Source organism: Durio zibethinus, unplaced genomic scaffold, assembly GCF_047325235.1.
Source record: "Durio zibethinus cultivar Kanyao isolate XHJ-2024 unplaced genomic scaffold, ASM4732523v1 HiC_scaffold_403, whole genome shotgun sequence".
NCBI lineage: Eukaryota > Viridiplantae > Streptophyta > Magnoliopsida > Malvales > Malvaceae > Durio > Durio zibethinus.
Window position 1 is genome coordinate 232,501 of NW_028323026.1, and position 10,000 is coordinate 242,500.

The following is a 10,000-nucleotide window of genomic DNA, read 5'->3' on the forward strand; positions in this document are numbered from 1 at the left end:
AGCCCGCACCAAGGGCCGGCTTGTGTCGATGGTGTTCGGGGCAACCGCCCGCACCAGGGCCCAGCGTGTGCCGATGGTGCTGGGGGCAAGCGCCCGCACCAGGGCCCAGCGTGTGCCGATGGTGCTGGGGGCAAGCGCCCGCCCCAGGGCCCAGCGTGTGCCGATGGTTATCGGGGCAACCGGCCGCACCAGGGCCCAGGGTCTGCCGATGGTGCTCGAGGCAACCGCCCGCACCAAGGCTCAGCATGTGCCGATTGTGATCGAGGCAACAACCCACACCAGGGCCCAGCTTGTGCCGATGGCGGTCGAGGCAAGTGCCCGTACCGAAGGGCAGCCTATGCCGATGATGGTCGATGCATGTGCCATCACCATGCGTCATCATGTGCCATTGATGGTCGAGGCCTTGGCCGAAGTTCGATTTTGAGCCACGGTGCCCATGCTTGGCTCCAGCATGTGCTGGTGCCGCATTTTTTTCACTCGGGACAGCATCGCCGGAGCATCGCCGGAGTACCGCCGGAGAACCTGACCGGCGGCATTGGGGTTCCGGCGATTGGGAGGGGGGCCGGGGGGGTGTGCGCACATGATGTGCGATGGGTGCTGGTACTTGGCCTTGTGTTGGCCCCCTATCCCTCATCAAACCTCTGAGAATTCACACCCCCTTAAAGAGCATTTGAGATTTTACAGGTTTGCTACCAGTAGCCGTTAAAGTGTCTGAAATGGGGACACTTTTTTCAAACGGTCACAAAATCTTCTCCACTTCGAGTTTTTAGCTGAATTTTTTTGTGCATGCCAACAAAAATAGAAGGATCATGCCTACAAAATTTGGGGCCAAAAATCCTTATAAAAAAATTTTAAAAAATCTCGAACCGCAAAAAGTTTCAAAAATCATGAAAAATAGAAAACGAGTCATCTTCCAACGAAACTTCACGTGAAGGCTTAGGGGACCATTGTATGAATTTACAAGCCATAAAAATGGCATTGGCACGGCAGAAATTTGAAGATGTGCCTAAACCCACCAGGGCCCAGCGTGTGCCGATGGTGCTCGAGGCAACCGCCCGCACCAGGGCCCAGCGTGTGCCGATGGTGCTCGAGGCAACCGCCCGCACCAGGGCCGATAGTGTGCCGATGGTGCTCGAGGCAACCTGTCGCACCAGGGCCCAGCGTGTGCCGATGGTGATCGAGGCAACCTGCCGCACCAGGGCCCAGCGTGTGCCGATGGTGGTCGAGGCAAGCGCCCGCACCAGCGCCCAGCGTGTGCCGATGGTGCTCGAGGCAACCGACCGCACCAGGGCCCAGCGTGTGCCGATGGTGCTCGAGGCAACCTGCCGCACCAGGGCCCAGCGTCTGCCGATGGTGCTCGAGGCAACCTGCCGCACCAGGGCCCAGCGTGTGCCGATGGTGGTCGAGGCAAGCGCCCGCACCAGGGCCCAGCGTGTGCCGATGGTGCTCGAGGCAACCTGCCGCACCAGGGCCCAGCGTGTGCCGATGGTGCTCGAGGCAACCGCCCGCACCAGGGCCCAGCGTGTGCCGATGGTGCTCGAGGCAACCGCCCGCACCAGGGCCCAGCGTGTGCCGATGGTGCTCGAGGCAACCGCCCGCACCAGGGCCGATAGTGTGCCGATGGTGCTCGAGGCAACCTGTCGCACCAGGGCCCAGCGTGTGCCGATGGTGCTCGAGGCAACCGACCGCACCAGGGCCCAGCGTGTGCCGATGGTGCTCGAGGCAACCTGCCGCACCAGGGCCCAGCGTCTGCCGATGGTGCTCGAGGCAACCTGCCGCACCAGGGCCCAGCGTGTGCCGATGGTGGTCGAGGCAAGCGCCCGCACCAGGGCCCAGCGTGTGCCGATGGTGCTCGAGGCAACCTGCCGCACCAGGGCCCAGCGTGTGCCGATGGTGCTCGAGGCAACCGACCGCACCAGGGCCGAGCGTGTGCCGATGGTGGTCGAGGCAAGCGCCCGCACCAGGGCCCAGCGTGTGCCGATGGTGGTCGAGGCAACCTGCCGCACCAGGGCCCAGCGTGTGCCGATGGTGCTCGAGGCAACCGACCGCACCAGGGCCGAGCGTGGGCCGATGGTGCTCGAGGCAAGCGCCCGCACCAGGGCCCAGCGTGTGCCGATGGTGGTCGAGGCAACCTGCCGCACCAGGGCCCAGCGTGTGCCGATGGTGCTCGAGGCAACCTGCCGCACCAGGGCCCAGCGTGTGCCGATGGTGGTCGAGGCAAGCGCCCGCACCAGGGCCCAGCGTGTGCCGATGGTGGTCGAGGCAACCGCCCGCACCAGGGCCCAGCGTGTGCCGATGGTGGTCGAGGCAACCTGCCGCACCAGGGCCCAGCGTGTGCCGATGGTGGTCGAGGCAAGCGCCCGCACCAGGGCCCAGCGTGTGCCGATGGTGGTCGAGGCAAGCGCCCGCACCAGGGCCCAGCGTGTGCCGATGGTGGTCGAGGCTGCCGATGGTGGTCGAGGCAACCTGCCGCACCAGGGCCCAGCGTGTGCCGATGGTGCTCGAGGCAACCGACCGCACCAGGGCCGAGCGTGTGCCGATGGTGCTCGAGGCAAGCTGCCGCACCAGGGCCCAGCGTGTGCCGATGGTGGTCGAGGCAACCGCCCGCACCAGGGCCCAGCGTGTGCCGATGGTGATCGAGGCAACCGACCGCACCAGGGCCCAGCGTGTGCCGATGGTGCTCGAGGCAACCTGCCGCACCAGGGCCCAGCGTGTGCCGATGGTGGTCGAGGCAAGCGCCCGCACCAGGGCCCAGCGTGTGCCGATGGTGCTCGAGGCAACCGACCGCACCAGGGCCCAGCGTGTGCCGATGGTGCTCGAGGCAACCTGCCGCACCAGGGCCCAGCGTGTGCCGATGGTGGTCGAGGCAAGCGCCCGCACCAGGGCCCAGCGTGTGCCGATGGTGGTCGAGGCAAGCGCCCGCACCAGGGCCCAGCGTGTGCCGATGGTGCTCGAGGCAACCGACCGCACCAGGGCCCAACGTGTGCCGATGGTGGTCGAGGCAAGCGGCCGCACCAGGGCCCAGCGTGTGCCGATGGTGGTCGAGGCAAGCGCCCGCACCAGGGCCCAGCGTGTGCCGATGGTGGTCGAGGCAAGCGCCTGTGTCACGCCCTGGGCGGGCGCGCCAGGCACATCAGCCAGACCAGCAGGCGAGCCAGCAGCTAAGGCCCGCAGACCAGGCGTGCTGGCGGGTATCAGTGCGCAAAGCCTATCAAACGAGCTCCAAACGCCCGCCCATCTTGCAGGCCAACTCATGAGACCAAGGCCTGGCATTTGGGCTGCCCGCACCACATCCAGAAGGGCCCGAGGTGCTGGATACGCAAGGGAAGCTTCTGGAACCAGGCAGGATCAGCATCAGCATCCTGGCAGATTTGGTTGACCCTGAAAATCAGGAACCAGCATCTTGATTAAATGTAATCCCATGATTGTAGCCTTTATTTTAGGGATTTGCCATTAAGTTGTAGCTGGAGCCTCAACTATAAATAGAGGGCTGCTCCACCCTCATTTGTACACCATCAAACACTTCTGTTTCAGTGAATACAAGAGCATTTCCAGAATTCTGTTTTCCTGTCCTGTTTCTCTTTAACTTGCGTAATCAGCCCTTCCCTTTGTTCTAGTGCCCGCACGCTTGTGTTTTAGGCTGACTTAGGCATCAAGGACGAGATTCCAAGCCTAAGGCCGCACGGATTCTGAGTCTAAGGTCGGAGCCCGTGACAGTTGGTATCAGAGCAAGTTCGATTCTGCGTGTTTGTGTTGTGCAGGTTAGATCGTGATTGAGGAGATGGCATCCCAAAGCGACGTTGCTAGCCAACAACCAGAGGCCCAGGAGCATGGGCGAGGAAGAGGCAAGAAAGCTGGTTCTAGAGATATTTGGTCTACCATGGACGGTAGGCTGGCCAAGGTGGAGGTGACCATAGGCGACATGGGGGAGAAGCTGGAGGAAGTAGAAACTCACATTGCATCGCTAGACTCCATGGGGGAGGAGATCCAAAGTGAGCTAGCAGCTGCTCTCAACAATGGCCTAGATGCGATCACCCAAAAGAATGAATCCTTGGAGGCGGAAGTTCTGACTTTGCGAGATGGCATGGAGGCCATGCGCCATGGCATGGAGGCCATGCGCCAGCGGATGGAGGAGCTTACCAGTGAGCTCGTGACTTGCAAGACTGCCATTGGGAATGGCATGTTTGCTGGAGTGTCCAGATCCAGATTGGATGTCCCCAAGCCTAAGGAGTTTAAGGGGACTAGGGCGGCTAAGGAAGTAGACAATTACCTTTGGGGTATGGAGCAGTACTTCCAGGCCATGGGCATGCAAGACGAGGCGATAAAGGTAAGCACCGCTGCTATGTATCTCACTGATGTAGCCTTATTGTGGTGGAGGCGCAGGTGTGATGATGTCAGGCGTGGGAATGCCAAGATTGGAACCTGGACAGAGTTCCAAAAGGAGTTCAGAGAACAATTTTACCCGGAGTATGCCGATGATGAGGCACGGGCAAAGTTGCGCAGGTTGAGCCAGCAAGGGAACATAAGAGAATATGTTCAAAAATTCTCTGAACTGATGCTACAGATCTCGGATCTAGGCGAGAAGGACGCATTCTTTGCTTTCATGGATGGGCTGAAGCCGTGGGTGAAGCATGAGCTACAAAGGAGGGGAGTTCATGACTTGGCTAAAGCCATGACCACTGCCGAGGCGTTGATAGAGTTCAAGCCTCTGAACAAGTTCGAGTCTACCAAGCCCAAGGGTAAGGGCAGGGACGATAGGGACCGGAAGAAGCAGTCCAATGGGAAGGACCGTGACCGGGAGTCCAAGGATGGAGACCGAGACCGTTCAACCAAGGATGGCGAGAGGAAGCCATCAGCAGGCAAGTGGAAAGCAAAGGGGGACCGAGAACCACTAGCATGCTACCTATGTGGAGGGAGCCACATAGCGCGCAATTGCCCGCAGAAGGGCAAGCTGGCTGCTGTAGACAGGGAGTCTGACGAGGAGCCAGAGTCAGGGGCAGCAAAGCTTGGGTCGTTGGTGCTCAATGCTGTCCAGAGTAAGGGGAGCCGCAAGCCAAAGGGCTTGATGTTTGCGGATCTGATGGTTGCGGGTCAGAAGGTGAGCGCACTGGTGGACACAGGTGCCTCACATCTTTTTATTTCAGGTGATGGAGCCCGGAAGCTCGGACTGAAGGTGCAGAAAGGGACTGGTACCATTAAGACGGTGAACTCCAAGGAAGTTCCAGCCATTGGAGTAGCACGGGGAGTGGAGTTGCAGCTTGGAGATTGGAAAGGCAAGGAGACCATTGAGGTAATACCCCTTGACGACTATGAGTTTGTGATTGGGTTGGATTTCCTTGTTCGGATTAACGCCCTCCTTGTGCCTTTTGCCGATTGTGTTTGCATCTTGGATGCACGGTGCCAATGCCTAGTACCATTGAGGAGAGGGTCTGGAGTTGGGTCACGGGTGGTGTCAGCCATCCAATTTGCCAAGGCGGTAAGCAGACAAGAAGACACCTTCTTGGCAGCCCTGAAATATGATGAGCCAAGGGAGAAGGAGACCGAGTCACCCTTGGAGGTGCTAAAGGTGCTGAAGACCTTTAGTGATGTGATGCCCGCAAAGCTGCCTAGCAAGCTACCACCTAAGAGGGAGGTGGACCACAAGATCGAGCTGGTGTCCGAGGCCAAGCCACCGGCCAGAGCCCCTTACCGAATGTCTCCACCAGAGTTGGAGGAGTTGAGGAAGCAGCTCAAGGAGTTAGTTGATGCTGGCTTCATCAGGCCATCGAAAGCACCCTATGGTGCACCGGTTCTATTCCAGCGCAAGCATGATGGGTCGTTGCGGCTGTGCATAGACTACCGGGCTTTGAACAAGCTGACCATTAAGAACAAGTACCCCATCCCACTCATTGCGGACTTGTTCGATCAACTTGGGAGCGCAAGGTGGTTCACCAAGCTGGATTTGAGGTCAGGCTATTATCAAGTCAGGATCGCGGAGGGAGATGAGCAAAAGACAGCATGTGTCACGCGGTATGGTTCGTATGAGTTCTTGGTGATGCCTTTCGGACTCACGAATGCCCCAGCAACATTCTGCACCCTTATGAACAAGGTACTTCAGTCATTCCTTGATCGGTTTGTTGTGGTTTATTTGGATGACATTGTGATCTACAGCCAGACTTTGGGAGAGCATGTAGACCACTTGAGACAGGTGTTCGAGGTGTTGCGGGCGCACAAGCTGTTTTTCAAGAGGGAGAAGTGCTCATTCGCCCAGCAGGAGATCCCATTCCTTGGCCACATAGTGGGAGGTGGCAGGATACGCATGGATGAAGGCAAGATAGATGCCATCCTGGAGTGGCAACCGCCAGCCAAGGTCACTGAGTTGAGATCGTTCCTTGGGCTGGTTAACTACTACAGGCGCTTCATCAAGGGTCACTCAGCAATAGCCACGCCATTGACTGACTTGCTCAAGAAAGGGAGAGCATGGGAGTGGAGCGCAGGGTGCCAGGAAGCCTTTGACAGGTTGAAGCGGGCTGTGACCGAGGAGCCAGTCTTGGCCTTGCCAGACCATGCCAAACCGTATGAGGTGCATACGGATGCATCAGACTTTGCCATAGGGGGCGTGTTGATGCAAGAGGGACGTCCAGTCGCGTTTGAGAGCAGGAAGCTGAACGAGACTGAACGCAAGTACACGGTCCAAGAGAAGGAGATGACTGCAGTGGTGCACTGCTTGCGCACTTGGCGCCATTACCTGTTGGGGTCGAGGTTCATGGTGAGGACGGACAATGTGGCAACCAGCTACTTCCAGACGCAGAAGAAGCTGTCCCCCAAGCAGGCGAGATGGCAAGATTTTCTTGCGGAATTTGATTTTCAGATGGAGTACAAGCCGGGGCGGGCGAACCTAGTGGCAGACGCCCTGAGCAGAAAGGCTAACCTTGCTGCCATTAGCCAACCAGAGGGGTCACTGGTGCCGCGCATCAAGGAGGGACTTGCGCATGATCCTACAGCCAAGGCTTTGATGGAGTACGCCCAGCAAGGTAAGACTAGGCGGTTTTGGTTGCAGGATGGGTTGCTGTACACCAGGGGCAGTAGACTGTTTGTGCCGCAGCACGGGAAGCTCCGCAAGGAAGTTTTGCAAGAGTGTCATGATTCAAGGTGGGCTGGACACCCAGGAGTGAGCCGCACCTTGGCGCTGATCGAGGACCGGTACTACTGGCCGCACATGAGGGATGATGTGGAGGCCTATGTGAAGACTTGTCTTGTGTGCCAACAGGACAAGGTGGAGCTCAAGAAACCAGGGGGTCTCTTGGAGCCATTGCCAGTGCCAGAGCGACCATGGGAGAGTGTTTCTCTGGACTTTATAGTCGGTCTACCCAAGACAGAGGGGTTTGGAAGCATCATGGTAGTGGTGGACAGGTTTTCCAAATATGGAATCTTCATTCCAGTAACCAAGGAGTGCCCAGCCGAGGAGGCAGCTCGATTGTTCCTGAAGAACATGGTGAAGTACTGGGGAGTGCCGAGGACCATTGTTAGTGATCGGGACGGGCGTTTCACGGGCAGGTTCTGGACTGAGTTGTTCAAGCTGTTGGGGTCAGACTTGAACTTTTCCACCAGCATGCATCCGCAGACCGATGGGCAGACAGAACGTGTGAATGGACTACTGGAGGTCTACCTCAGGCACTATGTGAGTGCCACACAAAGGGACTGGCCAAAGCTACTGGATATTGCGCAGTTTTCCTACAACTTGCAAAGGAGCGAGGCAACGAACCAGAGCCCATTTGAGGTTGTGACAGGGCAACAACCACTAACACCCGGTTCGATTGCTGCAGGTTATACAGGGCCGAATCCAGCAGCATACAAGTTTGCCAAGGCATGGCAGGAGCAAGCTGACTTGGCCAGAGTTTGTCTACACAAGGCGGCCAAGAGGTCGAAGAAGTGGGCAGACCAGAAGAGGCGGGATGTGCAGTTCCAGGTTGGAGACTTGGTGTTGGTGAAGCTGCATCCCATTGTGCGCCACAGGGGGCTGCACAAAGGCCTAGTCCGGAGGTATGAGGGACCTTTCCGAGTAGTCAAGAGAGTAGGCAAGGTTGCCTACAAGCTGGATATGCCACCCAAGCCGAGGGTACACCCGGTGTTCCATGTGAGCATGCTCAAGCCGTTCCATGAGGATGAAGGAGATCCAGGACGGGCAGAGTCAAAGCGTGCACCGTTGGGAGCAAGGGCCGCATATGAGAAGGAGGTCCACAGCATTATGGCTGACCGGGAAGTGAGACGGAAGAACTATCAACCAAGACATGAGTACTTGGTGCGCTGGAAAGGACTTCCAGACAGTGAGGCGAGCTGGGAACCAGCAGAGGACTTATGGCAGTTCGGGGACCAGATCAGGCAGTACCATGCAGAAGACGCAACGAGGGCGTTGCGCAATCAGGTGGGGGAGAATGTCACGCCCTGGGCGGGCGCGCCAGGCACATCAGCCAGACCAGCAGGCGAGCCAGCAGCTAAGGCCCGCAGACCAGGCGTGCTGGCGGGTATCAGTGCGCAAAGCCTATCAAACGAGCTCCAAACGCCCGCCCATCTTGCAGGCCAACTCATGAGACCAAGGCCTGGCATTTGGGCTGCCCGCACCACATCCAGAAGGGCCCGAGGTGCTGGATACGCAAGGGAAGCTTCTGGAACCAGGCAGGATCAGCATCAGCATCCTGGCAGATTTGGTTGACCCTGAAAATCAGGAACCAGCATCTTGATTAAATGTAATCCCATGATTGTAGCCTTTATTTTAGGGATTTGCCATTAAGTTGTAGCTGGAGCCTCAACTATAAATAGAGGGCTGCTCCACCCTCATTTGTACACCATCAAACACTTCTGTTTCAGTGAATACAAGAGCATTTCCAGAATTCTGTTTTCCTGTCCTGTTTCTCTTTAACTTGCGTAATCAGCCCTTCCCTTTGTTCTAGTGCCCGCACGCTTGTGTTTTAGGCTGACTTAGGCATCAAGGACGAGATTCCAAGCCTAAGGCCGCACGGATTCTGAGTCTAAGGTCGGAGCCCGTGACACCTGCACCAGGGCCCAACGTGTGCCGATGGTGCTGGGGGCAACCGCCCGCACCAGGGCCCAGCGTGTGCCGATGGTGATCGAGGCAGGGCCCAGCGTGTGCCGATGGTGGTCGAGGCAAGCGCCCGCACCAGTGCCCAGCGTGTGCCGATAGTGGTCGAGGCAAGCGCCCGCACCAGGGCCCAGCTTTTGCCGATGGTGATCGAGGCAACCGGCCGCTCCAGGGCCCAGCGTGTGCCGATGGTTATCGGGGCAACCGGCCGCACCAGGGCCCAGGGTCTGCGGATGGTGCTCGAGGCAACCGCCCGCACCAAGGCTCAGCATGTGCCGCTGGTGATCAAGGCAACAACCCACACCAGGGCCCAGCTTGTGCCGATGGCGGTCGAGGCAAGTGCCCGTACCGAAGGGCAGCCTATGCCGATGATGGTCGATGCATGTGCCATCACCATGCGTCATCATGTGCCATTGATGGTCGAGGCCTTGGCCGAAGTTCGATTTTGAGCCACGGTGCCCATGCTTGGCTCCAGCATGTGCTGGTGCCGCATTTTTTTCACTCGGGACAGCATCGCCGGAGCATCGCCGGAGTACCGCCGGAGAACCTGACCGGCGGCATTGGGGTTCCGGCGATTGGGAGGGGGGCCGGGGGGGTGTGCGCACATGACGTGCGATGGGTGCTGGTGCTTGGCCCTTGTGTTGGCCCCCTATCCCTCATCAAACCTCTGAGAACTCACACCCCCTTAAAGAGCGTTTGAGATTTTACAGGTTTGCTGCCAGTAGCCGTTGAAGTGTCTGAAACGGGGACACTTTTTTCAAACGGTCGCGAAATCTTCTCCGCTTCGAGTTTTTAGCTGAATTTTTTTGTGCATGCCAACAAAAATAGAAGGATCACGTCCACAAAATTTGGGGCCAAAACTCCTTCTAAAAAAATTCTAAAAAATCCCGAACCGCAAAAAGTTTCGAAAATCGTGAAAAA